The 21,678-nt window shown below is 43.9% G+C and overlaps 1 protein-coding gene across 3 annotated transcripts in view; it reads right to left on the reverse strand.

The window, feature by feature from the left end:
* Window positions 1-20,788, reverse strand: part of SOCS5 (suppressor of cytokine signaling 5) — a 47,607-nt gene extending 26,819 nt beyond the window's left edge. The window contains exons 1-2 of one of the 3 annotated variants that reach the window (XR_007774155.1): window positions 20,435-20,788; window positions 17,739-18,920 (exon numbers count right to left, since the gene is read on the reverse strand). The gene's annotated coding sequence lies outside the window, so the exon portion shown is untranslated. Of the gene's footprint in view, window positions 1-17,738; window positions 18,921-20,434 lie in introns of those variants that run through there. The other 2 variants (XM_050951868.1, XM_050951867.1) reach the window with 2 other exon arrangements.
* Between the last annotated feature and the right edge of the window lie 890 nt (window positions 20,789-21,678).

The following is a 21,678-nucleotide window of genomic DNA, read 5'->3' on the forward strand; positions in this document are numbered from 1 at the left end:
TTAGGCACAAAAGTCAGAAATGGCTAGAAGAAAATACAGATAAAAATGCTTTCTAGTGCCTAGCTTAACAAATTATTTGGATTCAAAGCTAAATTTCTCACCACCTGATTCCAACAGAATTACTAACTAAACTTTCAGTCAGGACCCATCTACCAGAGTCCAATGGCTGTTTCCTTTCTCTTCTCAGGTGTGGCGAATGAGATGGGCAGGGAGATGGGGCGGGGGGGTCTCTTAGGGTGTTTGTCCCTCTGGTTTATAGTTGCAGTTCCTCTTTTTGAAAAACATTGCCAGCTGAGAACCAAAAGATACAGGGTCTGGTGGAAGAAGGAGACCTCATGCTGTTTCTTTGCTAAGATGCAGATCTTTGTCCCTACCCCCCTTTCTTGCAAAAGAAAGGCTACTTGATAGGTAAAGGCCCATCAGCTTTGACGACACCTGGCTGGGGCATCAACTTGCCCTTTATCTTTGAGAAATTGGTTTAGCCACTCCCCAGGTTTATTGGGAAACACTTCAGGCATGATTTCATCTTCTGTTAATAACTGTACACAATGTTGCTACATGCATTTTATCATGATAATACTGATCAGCAAGTTATGAGTTTTCAAATTATACCGCACAAGGCACGTTTTGTACCAAAATTATTACCATTGTGTATAGGGTGTGAATACAGGGGTGCACTCCATCAGAAGGGGCAATACAGAATACATTTTTGGCGGACATACACATGTGAAGTCAGGCTACCTATTAGTCACATCATCATGAAGAGACTGTACCAATTGCTGTTTGTTACTGGAGCCATATACTCATCCAAGGAGCTCAAACTGGGGCAGGGCAAGTGCCTTACAATAGTACTGGTGACAAAGTCCATCCGATAGGTCATCCTCCATAAGCCTCTGTCCCAAAAGTGAAGGAGTAGAAACCGGTATACAAGGGCGTATAAAATATTCCATAGGAGATACTGTCTGTACCTCTATAGGAACCCCCTCACCAATTTTCTGAGAGATTATGAAATCTGTAGTCTTAGTCTGGCAAGCAGCAGCAACGAATAACATGCAGCTGACGACAGAGGAATATTCAAGGGGGGTGCTTGATCAGAACTTTTGGCTTGACACTGATTAAGCACTCTCTGCTAAGTATTCAGCAAGATTGACAAGTCTCTGTCTACCAAGGGCAGAACCCCCTCAGACTCAGTTTCACTCAGTCTCACTGTAAATAGATCCCTACTGGGGGTCTGTTCATCCTTGTCCACACAGTCTCATGTTTGCCATTCACTCCTTCACTTGCTCAGCTCTGAATGGGAAAAAAAAAAAGTTTTTTTTAATATAATCTGACCTGTGTATTTAACTTCAAAATATTTGAGAATTTATAAATATGCATATATTGCAGTCTCTGGGTACATTTCCAAAGATGAAACATATAATTAAAACCATCAGTTATAAGAAGTCACTGCCTGCATTGCTGTTATGTCTGACAGCTGTCCTCCATCCAATTTCAAACAGGATAAGAAGCTCTCTTAAAAAAAATTTTTTTTTAAAAAGTGATGAGCTTCAAGGCATGCTGAAAGATCTAAGTTCTTACTCTAGCAGCCCAACAAGAAAAGCAGATTCCAGAATTGGTGGTCCTTCACCAGCTATTGTGCAATCCCAAAATTCAAATCAAGGGAGTATCAGCTGGCAAAGTGGTACACATGGAGGTAACAGACAGAAGAAAAGCCAGGACCAGACCATACACGGCTGTATTGATTAAGAATAACTTGAACAACATGCATGTTTGTACATAAGAATGACTATATTCGGTCAGACCAAAGGTCCATCTAGCCCAGTATCCTGTCTTTTGACAGTGGTCAATGCCAGATGCCCTAGAGGGAATGAAATGGCAATCAAGTGATCCATTCCCTGTCGTTCATTCCCAGCTTCCGGCAAACAGAGGCTAAGGGAAACCATCTCTAGATAGAGTACCGTTGTGTGTGTGTGTGAGAATGAATGAGACGTTTCATATGGCCTCTAAAGCTAAGTTTAGAGCTCCCCTATTCTTAGCTAGCAGAAGCCTCAGAATGGACTTTTAAAAGTAGACCCAAAAATAAAACGCTTTGCAATTATTCAAGCTATGGGCTGGACCAGTTTAATGACACTAGTTAGGTAAAAGTACTGGCAGGAAAGCAGTGGCTACTGTTACTTAGGAATTCTAGAGCAGCTAGGGAACCAGGGGAGTCCTTTGACTGCAGATAAATCAAATGATTCAGTCTTTTTGGGAAAAAAAGATAATATTCTGAGAACTCTTTAGGAGAGTTTCAACTATACACACTAAACAGGGTGGATTGATTTAAAAGTCAAGAAGATTTAATTCACTGATGATTTAAATCATCAAGTGGGAAGCCTAGATTTAAATCCATTTTAAATCAACTTGTCCATTTGCACTTTAGTTAGTTTCTAAAGAAATCTGCATTATCAATGGCTAATATAACCCTTAAAACAGGTTGACTCACAACTAAACAGAGCCCTTCCACTAGATTTGGTACATCTTTTTGCTACTTGAGTGGTACGCTATAACTATATACATTTATTGAAGCAATTATACAGATTAATATTTTCAGATTTTTAGTTGTTCATTTTCAGTATGTTAGAAAATGGGAAATGAAATATTGCTTATTGACTAAATAATTAAATTTTTAGCCATGACTTGTGTTAAGCTAACTGGAATTTAAACAAAAACAAAAATAGCATATAAAGTATATTTTTATTTAAAAAACCCAAACAAATGTTTTGGATACTTATCAAAACATGTTTCACATTTAAAACTAAAAGGCTTATTAAACAGAGGGATTACCTGTAGTTACTGAATTAAACTGATCATTTATGATCAGCCAGGGAAAGTTTTCAAATATGCCTAAGCAAAAGCTGGAACTTGAGTTCCTGTTTGCCTAAGGCCATGTCTAAACTACAAACTTTGGCAGGCACATTTAGAATATTGCTCTTGCACACTTGGCTCCTTGCATCAGCAGTGTGCACACTCACCAGAAGTGCTTGTGTTGATGCACAATGTGATAGAGTTATCCCTGCAGGTAGGGTTATCCCTGCAAGCAACTCACCACTGTCCAGTGCACTGTCTTTTGGGAAGTTGTGGCAATACATGGTGGGGCAGAAATGAATCATACAGGAGTGACTGGGAGCAAGGTGTCAAATTCCCAGCATGCAACTTACTCCATCCCATGTCATCTGTATCCGATCATTTCTGCATCTTTTTAAAAAAAGATCCCACAAATCCACACAGCCCCTCCACGCCAGTGTCCATTATCTCTAGCAGAAGCATGGAACCAGCACATTTCTGCACTATTGTCATGAACTTTGCAAGCATGCATCACTCAAGCCTCTGGTATTTGCAGAACTGCAAGCAGAACTGCATTAGCAGAGACTGTGACAATTTTGTGAGGACTGACTGCTGTGGGACATAGCACAAACCAATTCAGGGTTGTTGTTGGAGCTCACAGAGCACCTGCAGATGGTGAAGAACCATGTCTGGGCCTGAGATACGAGCACTGACTGGTGGGATCACATCGTAAAGCAAGTTTGGGACGAGAAGTGGCTACAGAACTTTCAGATGTGTAAGGCCACATCCCTGTGTGCTGAGTTCGCCCCTGACCTCCTGTACAGGGACACCAGAATGAAAAATGCCCACCCAATGGGAATGGCCCACCACAGGCAAGGAAAATGAGAAGGGAATTGCTAGGTTGTGTGAAACAATGAATGTAGGGCAATGGCACTGAATATTGGAACCATTTTCCATAGGCAGTGATGATTTTAGCTAATCTCACTTCTGAGGGTAAAAAAGGCCCAGAGAGCACAGCTGCTGCTGGCGTTCTGAATCTGCCTGGGCCCATATGTCACTAGCCTGTTTTCTGCAATGGTACCTGCCAAAGTTATCACAGACTGACATGGAAAAGTGTCCTACTGTGAAAGAAAAAAAAAAAAAATAAGGCTGCTAGCCCCAATGACCTTCAAGAAAGGATTGTAGAGTACCTCCATGAATGTTTCATCATGCTCTCAGGGATGTCCCTTGAATCCCCTTCTAGATACATAAACTGCTCCACATGTCCATCCCTGCTTAACTCTACAGGTGAATGAAAAGCAGATATACTACCTCTTTTAGACAGTAAATTAACAAAAAGACAATAACTGCATCCTGCTAAGTTGGGGGTACAATCAGTACATCGTTGTAATGGGAAATATATTTACACTTACCCAGGATTCCCTCCCCTGCATTGAGCTTGCCTGTGCTTGACTGACTGGACTGCAGTGGAGTCTCAAACAGATTCTGGCTTGCAGCATTAGCTGGACCCATGGGCACATGTCCCCCATCATCCTCGACTTTACTGTTCATACTAGTGGTCTGTCTCTTGGGCTCCTCAGTGGTCTGTGGGGTGTAGCTGCAGTCTTTAAGTATGCGCGCTGCTATTCGTCTGTGTAAGCAGCAGGTCTGTGGCTTGACACAGGATTGACTGTCGGCCTCCCTGTTCTGTTAGTATGCCTAAAACAGTTCCTTTGCTTTCCTGTGACACTGCTGCTCATCAGTGTCATACCTCTTCTCCTGCATCTCCCATGCAATCTGCTCACAGATGTCTGTATTTCTACAGCTGGTCCATAGCGCTGTTTGCACAGCCCCTTCTACCCTCAGGCCCAGGAGACTCAACGTCTCCTGTTTACTCTGAGACAGAGTGCATCTGGAACATATAGCCAGCATGGTCAGCTGGGCAGTTGCACATAACAGTGGAAAACTGCTAGGTATGCTTGTCAAGCTGATCAATCAGGAAATGGCATTTCAAAAATCTGCAGGGCTCTAAAAGGCACACTTCTGGTCTTCGTGACCCCTGGGCAGTGAGGTTCACAATTGTGACCAGAGCAGTCAGTGTCAGGCATTGTGGGACATCTGCTGAAGTACTGTTAGGGTCAACATAGGTAACAGTGTCTACCCTTGCACTACATCAAGCACGGTTCAATGCCATTGGGAAAGATGGTGCTACTGCATCACCGTATCAGGGCACTTACATTGGTGGGGGACAAATTATAAGCCTAGATACGTGCACAACTAGCTCAACACCAGGCAGCTTATATGAACCTTACTTTGTAGTGTAGACCAGACCTAAGTCTCTTGAAAATGAGACAGTCTCTTAGCAGCTGATCTACACTATACAAAGTTAGGCTGGCTGAACTACATAGCTCCGGACTGTGAAAAATTTCACACTTCATGGAACATAAGTATTCCTGAGGCAGTCTGCACAAATAAAAATAAAAAATTCTGCACATATTTGAAAATTCTGCAGATTTTATTTATCAAATAAATATGGAGGCTCTAGCATGACATTGGGGAGCACAGGCCACTGGCTGCACAGAGGTGGGAGATCACTGTGTAGCTCCTGTCCGAGACACGGACTCAGCTGTGAGGCTACACCCAAACGTGACACAGTGCAAGGACCAGGCCTGCTCCAGAAACACACCAGGGCCCTGCCCCTCTATGCCAGGTACACAAGAAAGGCAGGATCCAAGTGGAGAGGGGCTTAGCATGGGGGGATCCAGGTGTGGGTTGAGAGGGTTCTGTGGGGGGCTATCTGGGTGTGGGAGACTCAGTGGGGGATGTGGATGTGTGTGTGGGATGTGGATGTGCGGCGCTTGTTGGGGAGTTCTGGGTGCAATGGTAATGGGACTCTGCGACAGGGGTCCAAGTGAAGGTGGCTGGGGCTCAGCTGGGGGGAGGTCTGGGTGTGGGGAGAAGGGGGGGGGTGTCCAGATGCTGGAAATATGGGGCTCAGTGGGGTGAGGGATCCCAGCGCATCTGGTTGGGGCTTAGTGGGGTGGGGATCCAGGTACAGGTGGCTCATTGGGGTGCTGCAGGGGGAGTGGGGCTCGTTGGGGGGAGGCTCAGCGGGGGGGTCTGAGTATGAGGGAGTCTGGATGCAAAGGGGTTGGGCGGATGGGGGAAACAGCTCCCTGTACAGTCATCCCTGTACAGGATCTGAGGAACGATGGGTGCAGGAAGTATGGTGGGGAGGAGAGTTTACAGAACTTCCTACAGCGGGGAGAGAAATCTGGCGGTGGGTCTGACCTGGCCCCGGATGACATACAGGGAAGAAGTTGTCCTATCCTTCCTGCCCAGCCCAGCCCAGGTTTGGAGCCACCAGCCAGGTCTTCCCCTATTCCCTGCCCCACAGTGATCTACCTCTCTGCTGGCTGCCCTGGGCACCTGAAACATACTGCTGGGGAGGGGCGCATGACTGTTCTTGTGGCTTCCCTTTGCTTCCCCTTCTCCCTTTTTCTGCAGGGAAGCAAAGAAATCTGCATGTGCAGTGGCGTAGAATTCCCCCAGTGGTAAATTAAACCAACCTAAGCCCAGTGTAGACACTGCTAGGTCAATGGAAGAATTCGTCAATCAATCTAGCCACTGCCTCTCAGAGAGGTAGATTTTTTATAGCGACGAAAGAAAGCCGCAGCATTTCTAGAGTATGCATACCCATACTCAGGCTGAACTATTGTGCCATATTTATAAAACTTGATCTCAAAAGTTAGAATCGAGGTGGGCTTGGTGAGGAATCTTTCTTTATTCAGAAAAAGCAACATTTAATGCTAACTTCAAGAGTCTGATAGAGGCTTATGGATTCAGCACTTTATTTAAATGTTTTAAAAGATTACAATAAGTTTAGGCCTTAATGTATTTTATATTACATTCAGATTTCATTTTAAAGAGGTTTATTTTTAAAAAGAAATTATAATTGAAAACAAAATAAAAATCTGATTTTAAAAAGTTATCCATTTTTATCCACCATGAAATTAACAGGAATTTGTAAAGCAGGGGTCCCCAACGTGGTGCCCGTGGGTGCTATGGCGCCTGCCGGGGCGTCTAAGTGCACCTGCGTACTGGCCGGCGGACTAGCATCCACCGAAATGCCACCGAAATTCAGCAGCATTTCGGCGGCGAAGCCTCTGGATGACGCTGCCTGCCCCTGACAAACAGCATCATCCAGAGATGTCGCCGCCGAATTTCAGCAGCGACGCCTCTGGATGACGCCACTTGTTGGCAGCATTTCGGCAGATGCTCGTCCGCCGCCACAGTCCTCCATGGCTCGTCATCTGGCACCTGCCAGATGAAAAAGGTTGGAGACCACTAATGTAAAGCTAAACAGAGTTTTAGCCAGCTATTAAAGACACTACATACATTTTCTCACCGAGGTTTTCAAAAGTCTACATAATCTTTTATAACCATCAAGCTAGTGTACCATTTCATATTTCCTGAAACTAAATTGCATGTTAAGTGAGTTACTCATTGGCATATTCACTAAGCTTTAAAATCCAAACGTTAAAATTTCAGTATTGTAAAAAATGTACTAGTGTCCAGCTTTACACATAGTGTACATAATTTCTTTCTCTGTTTCACTCAGGTACCACCTACACTAGCTGATGAAAGATGTGTGCAGTTGTCACTATTAATTTGTACAGCTGTCAAGTGCTAAGAGTAAGTTCCAGAAGGGATGGTGTGCATTTACCAAACTTCAAATGTAACATTTTAACAAGATATAGCTCAAAAGCTAAAGCAACCCACCCAGTAACTGAAGCCACAAAATTAGATAGCTTTAGGATAGTATTCAGTTATTTATACTTTAAATCTCACCAAAAGGTTGGATGCTTTAAAATGCAATTCTACATAAAGTAGCCATTTTAACTATTCAAATTTTTAATTTTTCAGATTAACAGGAGAATGACATGATAGTCTGAAAGTTAATAATACAACATGGTACTGTTAGAGAGGTTACCATTATGCTTTTTCAGATAAAGTATACAAGTCAAAATGCTGCTTCTATTAAAATAGATATCCTTAAAACTTTATTGTAAGCTTTTCAACTAAAAAGAAATGGATAAACATATTACAGCGATCTGCCAGCAGAAAGTAATAAAAACTTCCAGCAACTTCTAACACCATAACTTAACTCCACCCAAATTACACACACATACGTTCACGAAACATACAACCATTGTGTCACACTTCAGGTTCCTATACTAAGCATCTATAACCATCACAGAAACATACCTCCAAACCGAATGGGAGTTATGCATCTCAGTTAACAGAATCACAGAAATGTAGGGCAGGGAGGGACCTCAAGAGGTCATTTAGTTTATCACTGTGTGCTAAGGCAGGATTAAGTAGATCAGCACAATTTCTGCTAGATATTTGTATAACCCATTCTTAAAAGCCTCCAAGGAGGATGTTTCCACAGCGTCCCTGGGAAACCTGTTCTAGTGCTTAACTATTACTATAGTTAGAAAAAGTTGTCTAATATACAACCTAGATCTCCCTCGCTGCAAAAGGAGACGATTAACGCTTATCTTACCTTCAGTGGACATGAAGAACAACTGATCACTGTCCTCTTTATAACAACTTTCACATATTTGAAAAAATATGTCCAACCTGAGCCCTCTCTTGATTAAATATGCCAAATTATTTCAGCCTCGCCCCAAAGGCCATGGTTTTCCAAATCTCTTGCTTTTGTTTCTCTTCTATGGAGTTCTCCAATTTGTTCATATCCTTCTCAAAGTGTGGTGCCCAAATCTGGACATATTACTCCAACTGAGGTTTCCTCAGTGCCAAATACAAGAGGGACAATTACCTCCCACGTCTTACATATAACGGTCATAGAATTGCAGCTTGACTTTTTTTGGTCTTGTGCAACAGAATCACACTGTTGACTCCTTCAATTTGTGAGCCACTACAACCTCCATCCTTTTCCGCCTAGCCAATTATTTCCCCCCCTTTGTATTTGTGGATTTGATTTTTCCCTCCTAACTAAAGAGCTTTGCACACATTTTTACTGAATTTCATTTTATTGATTTCAACCCAATTCTCCAATTTATCCAGGGCACTTGGAATTCTAATCCTGTGCTCCAAAATGCTTGCAATGCCTCCCAGCTTGGTGTCATCTGCAAGGTATTTCTGATTTGTTTGTTTTCAGTATGCTGTCCACTCCATTAATGAAAACATGAAATGGTACCAGACATAGGATAGACTTCTCTAGGATCCTACTTGATACAGCCTCAGTTTGACAGGGAACCACTGATAATTAGTCTCTGAGAACAATCCATGCATGCCAATATCACTTAAAATATTTAGAAAGGATGTACACCTCTACCTTGATATAACACGACCTGATATAACATGAATTCAGATATAACGCAGTAAAGCAGTGCTCCGGGGGGGGCGGGGCTGCACACTCCGGTGGATCAAAGCAAGTTTGATATAACACGGTTTCACTTATAATGCTGTAAGATTTTTTGGCTCCTGAGGACCGTGTTATATCAAGGCAGAGGTGTACTACAAACTATACAACAAACAATAGGACACATGGTCTAGTTGACGTCTCTAGGCACTACTAGAACAGTAATTCAAAGTAATAAAAAAAATTTTTTTTAAAAGTCATCTTTCTTTTAGAGACTGACCTTTGCGAAGAGAGACACCAAGCATAGCACTGGTGGGGCGGTGTGTGCGTGTGAGTGCGCGTGCAGCAGAAATGCGTATTAATCATACCACTCTACGACTATTTGCTTAGTAAGTAGGAATTTGTGAAGTCGTTAATCCTAGTACAATTAATCAAGGTTTTTAGGAGTTTATGACCAAGTTGTATGTCAAGCGTTATTTTCATCATTCTCCAAAATTACTTATCAGACATACAAAATTAAGTGACTCCAAGCTTTCGGGGGTGGGGGGGGGAGGAGAATAGAACTTCTAGATTTGATGCTTCGCTCTGCTACCTGGAAAATCATATAAAAAACAGTAAACATCACCAGTTTAATAATTAAGTGGAAGAACAGATGACTTAAATATATTTGCGTATGGGCCAGTCTACTATGATTAGGTTGAGCCAGCTACATTGCTCAAGGGTGTAAAACAATTTACACCCAAGTGACATAGTTAAGCTGACCTAAGTCCTCAGGCAGGCAACACAAGGTTGATGGAAGAATTCTGTCAACCCAGCTACTGCCTCTCACGGAGGTAAATTACTTCTGCCAATGGCAAAGACAGCATCTATTCTGAAGCGCTATAGTGGCGCAACTGCACCACTGTAGCATTTTAAGTGCAGAAAAGCCCTCAGTCTTATGTGAAAGCTACATGAAATCAACTAAGACACAGATAAAAGCTTCAAAGACTTCAGATCGTTTAGCAGCTAAGTATCAGGGCATGATGGACAGAGGTGGCAAGATTTATGGCTTTTCCTTTTAATAAGATTGCATCATTCACAGTAAACTACTCTCATTCTCATTTTCTTAGTCTTTTGACTAGGGATACATAAAATATGAACCTTACATAAAATCTAAATAGAATGTATGAGATCAGAAAATGTTAACTGGACTATTCACAGGCTAAAGCAAGGGTAGTCATTTTTTGTCAAGGACCAAATTTCTTGGTCAAGGTACAGTCAAAGTCCAGACTCCGGAGAAACATTTTTCACAGTGCAATAATTAAAATAAAATAAAATAAAAGATGTTGCAGTCTGTTCAAAAGCATCTGGCAGTCTAGATTTGGCCCACAGTCCACCTATTGACTACCCCTGGGTTAAAGGATCATAGCAACAACTATACCTCGCCAGATTAATGATCATCTACATCCTGTCTCCAAAAGCAAGAAGTAGCAGTGTTTAAGAGGAAGATGAAAATACTCATAATGGACAGTTATGCAGGAACTTGCAATAGGGAATGGTTTCTTCCTAACCATGCTCCCTACCCCAATCAGCTCTTCTTAGCTGTGCTTGTAGCCATTAGATGGCTGTAACAGTGAAACCCTAGGTAATCCTTCAGGGACTGGAACAGTCACGTATCTAATGTCATCAGGTGTATGAAGCCATGGTAAGCAGTTGTACACTACTAGATATGCCAAGAAGCTAAACTACTATTGCAATTCTGAAAACAAAAAAAATAGATTTAAGACATTTAGACAAGTTAGAAAATATTGAGAAGCTGTTTATTTACACAATGAATATTCCAACACACAATTTTAAGTGCAAATAAGCAACATAATTTCTAACCTGTTTACATCAATATTTTATAGAATAGTGCCACGAAAAAATTCCAAAATAGTGTGCGTTGTTTGTGAGTATATTTATATACATCTCTTAGCCCTAATGCCATTTAGTGTTGGCAATACTTTAAATTGGGGGCTGTGCAAATGAAGCATCAATTATCCATCCAAGTCTATGATTTCAGAATCCCCAACGTTTTTTTTCCCCCCCAGTTTTAAATGAAATTTGTTTTCAAGGCAGGTTAAAAGCATCTGTCTGTCTCAGAGAGAGACAGACACACACACACCCTCTACTGAGGAGAGAGGGGGAAGAACTCAAGGCTCGTTTCTACATTTAAGGAAAAACAAAAAACAAAAGCTAAATGCCTAGTATTTATGTTTAAACATGCTTGATCAGGGCCTGTTTGAGCCAGCCTTATGTTGAGTAGTGCCTTGCCACCACAAGAAGTCTCACTGATTTCAATACACTGCATTTCAATGATGTTATTTGTGGTGTTAAAGTCTTGCTCAGTGTAAGGGTGGCATAATCTGACCCTTAAAGTGTTACTCACTTCTGATAGTTAATCAAAACTCCATATTTCAATTAATCAAAGCTTTATTAGCCAGAGGCTACTAAAAGTAAGTGCTTCACAGAATTAAGCTTCTTTCTGATCATATTTGCAAATTGTACTCACTTTAAACTTCTTATGCCGGCAGAGCATTCCGCACCAAAATATTAACATTTTTCACACAATATTTTAAAATTCTGCAAATTGTATTTGTCAAAACAACACTACCCGATCACACCAGTCTCAATTATTTTGGTAATTTATTTCAAAATACCTGTCATCAAGTATGTCTGTAACAATAAAGACACACACAAAAATACCATCCCCGAGAGTTAAAGAAACCCCTATGACGCCCCAGGTCCTGTTCCTCTGCCTCCATGCCCCATGCAGAGCCCAGCCCGGGGGCTAGACACGCAGAACCCTTCTCCCTGCCCCTAATAACCCAGCCACAAGGCCCCCCTCAGCCAATACACCCAAGCTGTGGGGTCCCCCCGAGCCCAGATAACAGCACACAAGGCCCTGCTCCCCCACTTGCCTAGGTAACTGCAGCCTCCCCCCAGAGCCCAGCCTCTACTTGCGCACAGTCAACCTGTGAAACTCCTTGCCTGAGGTTGTGAAGGGTAGGACTATAACAGGGTTTAAAAGAGAACTAGATAAATTCATAGAGGTTAAGTCCATTAATGGCTATTAGCCAGGATGGGTAAGGAATGTCCCTAGCCTCTGTTTGTCAGAGGGTGGAGATGGATGGCAGGAGAGAGATCACTTGATCATTACCTGTTAGATTCACTCCCTCTGGGCACCTGCATTGGCCATTGTCGGTAGACAGGACACTGGGCTAGATGGACCTTTGGTCTGACCCGGTATGGCCAGTCTTATGTTCCCTCCCCCACAGAGCCTAGCTGTGGCCCCCCAGGCCAGACACCCATCCCCAGAGTCCAGCCACGGGCTCCCCCTTGCCCAGATATCCACCCCACTACCCCTCAGAGCCCAGGGATCCAGAGGGAGAAACAGTCTGATGCTGAGTCTCGAGCTCCTGTGGAGTTTCCTGCACATCACTGTCTTCTTCCCTCAGGGCATGCAGGCAACTGTAGCTGCCAGGAATCCTCTAGCTTCCTCCCTTCCCCAGGGCAACGTCTTCTATGTGTGAGCTGAGCTCTGCTCGGTCCAGTGGCCCTAGTGGCAGCCAGCAGCACTGCAGCCAATTTCTGTGAGGGAAATAAATTCTATATGCACATTAATTTCTGCAAAATTCTGCATTGTGCAGTGGCGCAGAATGACTTCTACTCAGCATTACTGACAATACAAAGTGATATTACAGCAAATTCTAGAAAGTTAAGTCTTGTCACCCAAAGATGCTATTGCTACTGTATATCGGTTGCAATACCCAAGCATAATGGAGCAAGCTGAGGATGAGTTTACAAATTTGTTTAGAAACTTTGGTCAAAGATATATGGCTGAAACTTTGAGCCACATTCTGATAATGAACAATGGTATGCAACTCCCATTACCCTTTCATTTCAAAGAACCTACATGTTGTTGCTCATGTCACTTTGTTTCTTAAACTGTAAGCTCTATGGGGCAGGAGCCAGGCCTTCTAAGTGTCTGAACAGTGTCCAGTATGACTGGGGCCTCTGGGCAGAACTGTAACATTTAGTGATTTAAATACTTCTATTCATGGTAAAACTGTGTCCATTAAGTTTCTGTCTCCAGAATCAACATCTCTTTGGCACCCACAATGAGCAAGAATTTAGAATACCTAGTAACTGATGTCTCCAAAGGTGGTGATCACAGATGTCATCTCTCATGTTTTCAATACATTTGTCCAACAAAACTCAGCAGTACTAGGTAGTTTTCAGGGAAATCCTCTTTAAAAAAAAATTCATTTCCAGATGGAACAGGACATTGTGGGTATAATTTGCCAAAAGTCACAGAATTTCATCAGCTGAGTCTGTTATACCTCAGAATCTGTTCTTTGCATTCTGCTTTGGACTGACACAGAAGGCATCCAGAAACTTGAGAGACTGATATGCAACACTCTACCTTCTAGCCTACGATGAGATCAGAAAGCATATTACACCATTGTGTCAAGACATAGGTTACCACTGAAATTCTGTGTTCATTTCAATGTCCTGATGTTTATCTATACACTCTTGAATGGACTAGGGCCTAGTTAACCTGGAGGCTGTCTCTTTACACTCCATTGTGACAGCTTTACTCAGGCTATATCTTGCTCCTGGGGGAATTCTGCATCATTACTTATGCACAGAATACATGGCCCCTGCAGATTTCTGTGTTTCCCCACAGAAAAATGACTTCTGATGGGAAAGCAAAAGGGAAGTCACAAGAGCAGTCACGTGCCCCTTCCCGGCAGTGCAGACAGGTCAGTTTGGGCACCCAGAGCAGCTGGTAGAGACCTACATCGCCTTGGGGGAGGGGGAGGAGCTAGGCAGTCATGCGTGTGAGAAAGAGAGACGATATCCCTCTTGCTAGCTATTGTGGCATGCTTGGCATGGGGTGGGGGGGTGTTTCTGAAGAGGTAGGCACAGAGCAGGCTCTGTTCCTTCAGGCGGAGGAGAATGTAGCAGCCTGCCTGCTTAGTGGATTGTTCCCATTGTTCTTAGTGAATTCCCCCAGAAGTATAGAAGAGGTGTAAAAATGTTGAGGCTCCTTTACATTGCCAGAGTGGTGTAAAGGAGCCTCACTGTAAAGGACATTATGGTCTTAAAAATGCTTATGGTGCTTTAGTGATTAGAACAGGTCTAAATTTTTGGACTGAAAAAATGTCCTATCAAAATGTGCTCCATGCACTATTTGCTACTGACCTTCTTGGAGACAGTCAGTAGCCAGTATAAATTCGTGAGTTTGAGTCCCCAGCCCTCACTTGCTCTTCAGTTGCCTATGAGCTAACATTGAGCAGATGGCTGAATATATTTGTTGACTAATAATAGAAATAAAGGGTCAAACCTAGCTCCAGTACCATTAGGCAGAAGGGGTTTGGCGATTTCCTCCAATGCTCCCCACTCCCATTCTCCATCCACTGTATTGTAGTTTAAATAAATTACCAAAATAATTGAGCCCAGCTTGATTACACTGCAGTATTGTGACCAAAAAAAAAAATGCAGGATTTTAAAATATTGTGTGTAGAATTTTTAGTTTTTTGGTGCAGAATTCCCCCAGGAGTAATATCTACCCATAAACCATTACAGTGGTACAGCTGCAGCACTGCAGCTTCCCCACGTAGCACTTCAGTGTAACAGTTCTCTACCGCGAAATCCACCTCCCTAGGAAGCAGTAGTTAAGTTGACAGAAGAATTCTTCCACTGACACTAGTACTGTCTACACCAGGGGTTAGGTCTGCTTAAGTATGTCACTCAGCGGTGTGAGTTTTTCATACCGCTGAGTAATGTATCTGGGTCAACTTAACATTTTAGTGTAAACCTGCCTTGAACATGGATACTACAGCTGGAAGAGCTCAGGCTCAAAATGAGAGGAATAGGAAATTTCTCAGTGGAAAGCCCTCATCAGCACAATTCACTGTCACAGGAGATCAGATGAACCACACTTTAAGAACTCTTTCTGTGGGCCTTCAAACAAATTTAATCCAGGAAATTTTAAGACATAGGTTATCTTGGCGCACAGTAGAACATGCTAGAAGTCAAATTCATGAGAGAACTTGGGAGTCTCTCCTACTGGAGAAGACTGATTGCATTTTGTAGATATGATCTACTATAAGGCTATTGTTTGGCAACACATTCCCCAACATCCCTCCCAACTGCCGACATTCCCTTCTCCTTCTACTCCTGGGGGAATTCTGCAGCACTGTGCAATACAGAATTTTGCAGAAATTAATATGCATGCAGAATTTTGCCCCCCCCTACCCAAAATAGGCTGCAGTGCTGCTGCCCACCGCTAGGGGCCGCTGGACCCAGCAGAGGCTAGCTTGCAAATAGAAGATGGGATGGGGCGGGGGGGGGGGCAGGAAAGAAGGTAGAGGGAATTTAAGGGTTCCCAGCAGCTGCATTTCCCAACGTGCCCTGAAGGAAGGAGGCAGCTGCACACAGGAAACTCTGTACAAGCCCAGGACCCAGCATGAGGCTGTTTCTCCCTCTGGATCCCTGGGCTGTGGGGGATAGACAATGTGAGTGTCTGCGCTGGGGAGTAGGGGACTGTCAAAAGGGACTGTCCCATTTTTTCAGGCTTTTTCTTATATAGGTGCCTATTACACCCCATCCCCATCCCATTTTTTCCATAGCTGCTATCTGGTCACCTTATAGGGAGTGACAGTGTCTGGGCTGGGAATGGTCAGGGCTGGGCAGGGCACACAGCTGGCCTCTGGGGGAATGAGGCTAAGAAGGCTAATGGCATTTTGTGCTGTAAAAGTAGAGGCATTACCAGCAGATTGAGGAATGTGATCATTCCACTCCATTCGACAATGGTGAGGCCTCATCTCGAGTACTGTCTCCAGTTTTGGGCCCCACGCTACAAGAAGGATGTGGAAAAATTGGAAGGAGTCCAGCAGAGGGCAACAAAAATGATTAGGGGGCTGGAGCACATGACTTATGAGGAGAGGCTGAGGGAACTGGTATTGTTTAGTCTGCAGAAGAGAAGAGTGAGGGGGGATTTGATAGCTGCTTTTAACTACCTGAAAGGGAGTTCCAAAGAGGATGGATCTAGACTGTTCTCAGTGGTACCTGATGACAGGACAAGGAGTAATGGTCTCAAGTTGCAGTGGGGGAGGTTTAGGTTGGATATTAGGAAAAACTTTTTCACTAGGAGAGTGATGAAGCGCTGGAATGGGTTACCTAGGGAGGTGGAGGAATCTCCTTCCTTAGAGGTTTTTAAGGTCAGGCTTGACAAAGCCCTGGCTGGGATGGTTTAGTTAGGGATTGGTCCTGCTTTGAGCAGGGGGTTGGACTAAATGACCTCCTGAGGTCCCTTCCAACTCTGATATTCTATGAGGCAAGAGTGTCTCCCCCACTCTGTGTGGGAGAGGGCAGAGAAACAGGAACTGGGTTGTTATAGGGGTTTCTTTAACTCTCTACTCACGGGGGGATTTTTGTGTGTGTCTGTATAGTTACAAACATAATTGCTGACTGGTATTTTGAAATAAATTACCAAAATAATTGAAACTGTATGATTATGTAGTGTTATTTTGACAAATAAAATTTACAGAATTTTTTGGCACAGAATGTCCCCAGGAGTATCTTTCTAACAAGAATTTGTTCAACTTAGAAATTTTGATAGCTGTAAGTTACTAGGACAATGTTGTGTGAAAACAGATGGCAAGGAAAAAGAAAAGAAGGCCAGAAGGCTCTTTTTGCTTGATCAACTACTGTATCTTGATGCAAGGTCCTTATACTTGACCGTAACTAATTTTACATGAAAAGAAAGTGAGAACCATAGTATTGATTATAAAATCTCTTTATATTAAGAAAAAACCCCATACATAAGTTCTGAGGTTTTTTTATGAGATGGTTTAACTTCATCCTGCAATGAGTTTCATGCTAGTTTGTTCCTGTGCCCAGGCATATTTCATTCCAGGTTCAGGTCCCAAGTATATTTTTGAGCATTTAAATAAACAATGAAATACTGACATCTGAATCACTCCTTTCCTAACTGCAGAATAAAAATCAGAAAAGGTTTCTCTATATATAAACAGAAGAGAATTCCAAGCTAAAGATGTATCTGATTAGTGAAATTTTATTATAATATATATTTCATTTGTACATGGTACATTTCAAATGCTACCAATATAGTGATATACAATACTATCTGTAACTGTGAGTCTTATAGGATGAGTGCCAGAAATATACAGAAGTGCCTTGAAATGTAGTTAACTAGTCTTGTAGAGAGTTTAAATTAAAAATGCCAACTTTAAAGAATAAATTAACAAAGGCTATCTTTAACTAGGATTAAATATCAATTCAAGAATAGTAGATAATATTTACATATATTTTATGGCTTTGCAGTACTCAAAGTAGAAAATGGCACTTTGTTCTTAGCCTTATGTATTACACTCAAAAGTCATGAAAAAGCTCACAGGATTTTCACTTCTCTTTTCACTATTCAGAACACATCCCTAGCTCACCATGCTTCTGGCTTCCATGGATCAACTTAAAAATGAGACCAAGCCATCTGTGCAATTTTTCAGGGTTTTATTTATTTATACTCAAAATGAAGTTACATAAATACAAGATTACTATTAAATAAAGTTACTTTCCATTCAAATCATCTACCATTAAAACAGTTATTTAATCTGTAGGCTTATAATTTCCTTCAAAGGCTACATAGCATATTAAGAACAGGAGTACTTGTGGCACCTTAGAGACTAACAAAAATTTGAGCATAAGCTTTCGTGGGCTACAGCCCACTACATTGGATGCATGCAGTGGAAAATACAGTAGGAAGACACACACACACACACACACAGCATGAAACAATGGGTGTTACTATACACACTCTTACGACAGTAATCAGTTAAGGTGAGCTATTAGCAGCAGGAGAGAAAAAAAATTTGTAGTGGTAATCAAAATGGTCCATTTGCAGCAGTTGACAAGAAGGTGTGAGGAACAGTCGGGGTGGGAATAAACAGTCTTTATTGAAGCCTAATTTAATGGTGTCCATTTTGCAAATTAATTCCAATTCAGCAGTCTCTCGGAGTCTGTTTCTGAAGTTTCTTTGTTGCTATACTGCAACTTTTAGGTCTGTAATCAAGTGACCAGGGAGATTGAAGTGTTCTCCGACTGGTTTTTGAATGTTATAATTCTTGACTTCCGATTTGTGGCCATTTTTTTGTGTAAAGACTGTCTGGTTTGGCCAGTGTACATGGCAGATGGACATTGCTGGCACATGATGGCAAATATCACATTGGTAGATGTGCAGCTTAAGGAGCATCTGATAGTGTGGCTGATGTGATTAGGTTCTAGGATGGTGTCCCCTGAATAGGTATGTGGACAGAATTGGCAATGGGCTTTGTTGCAAGGATAGGTTCTTGGGTTAGTGTTTTTGTTGTGTGGTCTGTGGTTGCTGGTGAGTATTTGATCAGGTTGAGGGGCTGTCTGTAAGCAAGGACTTGCCTGCCTCCCAAGATCTGTGAGAGTGATGGATCATCCTTCAGGACAGGTTGTAGATCCTTTATGATGCGCTGGAGAGGTTTTAGTGGGGACTGAAGATGACGGCTAGTGGAGTTCTGTTACTTTCTTTGTTGGGTCTGTCCTGTAGTAGGTGCTTCTGGGTACTCTTCTGGCTCTGTCAATCTGTTTCTTCACTTCAGTAGGTGTAAGAATGCTTGATACAGATCTTGTAGGTGTTTGTCTCTGTCTGAGGGGTTGGAGCAAATGCGACTGTATCGTAGAGCTTGGATGTAGACAATGGATCGCATGGTATTTCCCCCACGTTTATTCCCCACACACACAGTTCCTCACACCTTCTTGTCAACTGCTGCAAATGGACCATTTTGATTACCACTGCAAAAAGTTTCTCTCTCTCCTGCTGGTAATAGCTCACCTTAACTGATCACTCTCCTTAGAGTGTGTATGGTAACACACATTGTTTTATGTTCTCTCTGCGTGTGTATATACAACTTTCTACTGTATGCATCTGATTAAGTGGGCTGTAGCCCACGAAAGCTTATGCTCAAATAAATTTGTTAGTCTCTAAGATGCCACAAGTATATTTGTTCTTTTTGCGGATACAGACTAACACAGCTGCTACTCTGAAACACAGCATATTAAAAAATTCAATGAACAGATGAAAAGAGCAGCCTTCTGCAGTTAAGTGAACGATGGGATGAAACTGCCCACACTCTGACTGTTATACATATATTAGATAAATGATCAGATGAAACAAAACCCTGAAATAAACATGGACATCACAGACACAAGTGTACACCACAGGAGCAAGCTATTGTGGTTCAGTGCAAGTATTAAATTACAAAGCTTGTGACAGCAGAAATAGAGCTATTTATTACCTCTTTAATTCCAAGAAAGTATTCACAATAATGCACACATAAATCAGCCTTTCAAAATTTCTCTCATCCATATGCCTGGGGCAAGTAAGCCATCTTCCCCCTGCCCTTATAACCATTTGTGCAAGTAGATTGTCACAAACATCTGAGACACACTATTTTTCAAAGCTAAGGTGCATGTATATATTACACACAGACATATATATAACATTTCTAAATACCATCAGTTAGCTTCCAAATTATGCTAAATCTAACAATATGGTATTAGCAAGTCAATTTTCCCTTTCTGCCTAGACATTTAAAATTTGATTTCTATCATTCTTGTCTGACTGTGTGGGTTAATCTGAAAGTTAACAACAAGAGAAGATCTGCTCCGACTTTTCGGTGGAAGTGTCAATTCCGAGTTTCCCACCTCTGCAAAAGTGGGCACTCTCTGAACTATACCATTTTCCAGCAGGCCCCTCTTCCTCCAGCAGACGCTGCAAGCCAGGTACCCTTCCCATCAGCGCCGGGCTCTGAGGGCGCCTCACGGATCTGCTCGCCCTGCAGTAACCCCTCCGCGCACGGACGGGGCTGGGCACCGCACCTGGAAGTGGCGCTTGACCCCACGCTCTCTCCCCTCCAGCCCCTTTGCCCCGATCCTCCCCGACCCCGCTCCCCTGAGCTCTCACTGCTCGCGGCGGAATGGAGACGGCCGCCGCGGCTGCTCCCCGCCTCCCCTTGCGGGGACCGGGCCTCCGACAAGCCGAGGAGAGCGAGCCCGCGGGGTGGGGGCGGGGGGCGCCTCTCTGCGGCCGGGAGCGGGGCGGCCCCCAGTGTCCCGCTCCTCAGCCCGGGGGAGCCCAAGCCCCAGCCGGGAGACTCCTACCGTTCAGCTGCGGCGGGGCCGGCGCATCTCAGCCCCGTCCCGGCTCCTCCCGGTGCCCCAGCATCATCTGCTCCCGGGCCCACCCGGCTCCCGCTGCCTCGCAGGCACAGCGCAGTCCCGGCCAGAACCCCCACCGAACGGAAAATAGCTCCCCGGGCCCCGGGGCGGAAAAGGATGAGGGAGTGACAACGCCGCAGCCAATCACAGGGGACCTGTTCTTTCCTAGGACCAATAGGAACAGTACAGAACTAGAGTTGAGGCCACATCCAGCCTATAGGAGCGCTGCGTTCGTACTGGCCCCGCTAGAACCGCTCTAGCGAGCCCCCGTTTACTGCCATCTTGAATTCGGGCAGATTGCCCAGTCCTGGAGCGGTCTCGTCAGCGGCCATTTTGGATTCGGGCAATAAGTCCGGCCAAACGGATTGATCACGTGGGGGTGAAAGCAAATGAGGAACTGTTAGCTGGAAGGTTCGATGGCCTGGTAGGAAGTAATCTTTAGTAAAGGGCATCAAGGCCCTTCCCCGGCCTCCAGCTGGCAGGAGAGGCCTGGCTGGTCTGCATCACCAGTGTTATCCCTTGGGAAACTGCCGGCAGTGCCCAGTACAGCCAGGAGAGTAAAATAACGATTGCAGCTGGTAGAAGCGCCCTCCTAGCATTGCCAACTTTGTGATTACGGAAAACCAAACATCCTTGCTCCACCCCCTGCCCTGAGATCCCGCCTCTTCTCTGAGCTGTTTCCCCCATTCATTGCATCCCCCTCCCTCTTTCACTCACTCGCCCCCAGCCTCACGCACTCTTTTTCACAGGGCTGGGGCAGAGGGCTGGGGTACGGGAGGGGATGCGGGCTCTGGGGTGGGGTCAGGGATGAGGGATTTGGGTGCAGGAGGAGGTTCTGGGCTGGGGGGTGAAGCCAAGGGCGTGGGAGTGAACTTTGGGATGGGGTAGGGAGTTGGGGTACAGGAGGGGGTGCGGGCTCTGGTTGGCGGTGTGGCCTTCAGGGTGGAACCAGAAATTAGGAGTTCAGGGTGCAGGCAGGGGCTTGTAGTGACCAGGTGTTTGGCCAACACCAGGTTAGGGAGGTAGCTCAGAACAGGAATCAGATGGACTCTGGCCACTAGGCTGTGCTACCCGCCAGTGAGGGGTGATAATATGAACTCCGGCTTCTAGGCCACACTACCCTGCTTGCGAGGGGGATTATATGGTCTCTGGCTATTGGGCCACACCAACGCTGGGGGTGATTTATA

The sequence above is a fragment of the Gopherus flavomarginatus genome, chromosome 4 (genome assembly GCF_025201925.1).
Source record: "Gopherus flavomarginatus isolate rGopFla2 chromosome 4, rGopFla2.mat.asm, whole genome shotgun sequence".
Classification (NCBI taxonomy): Eukaryota; Metazoa; Chordata; order Testudines; family Testudinidae; genus Gopherus; species Gopherus flavomarginatus.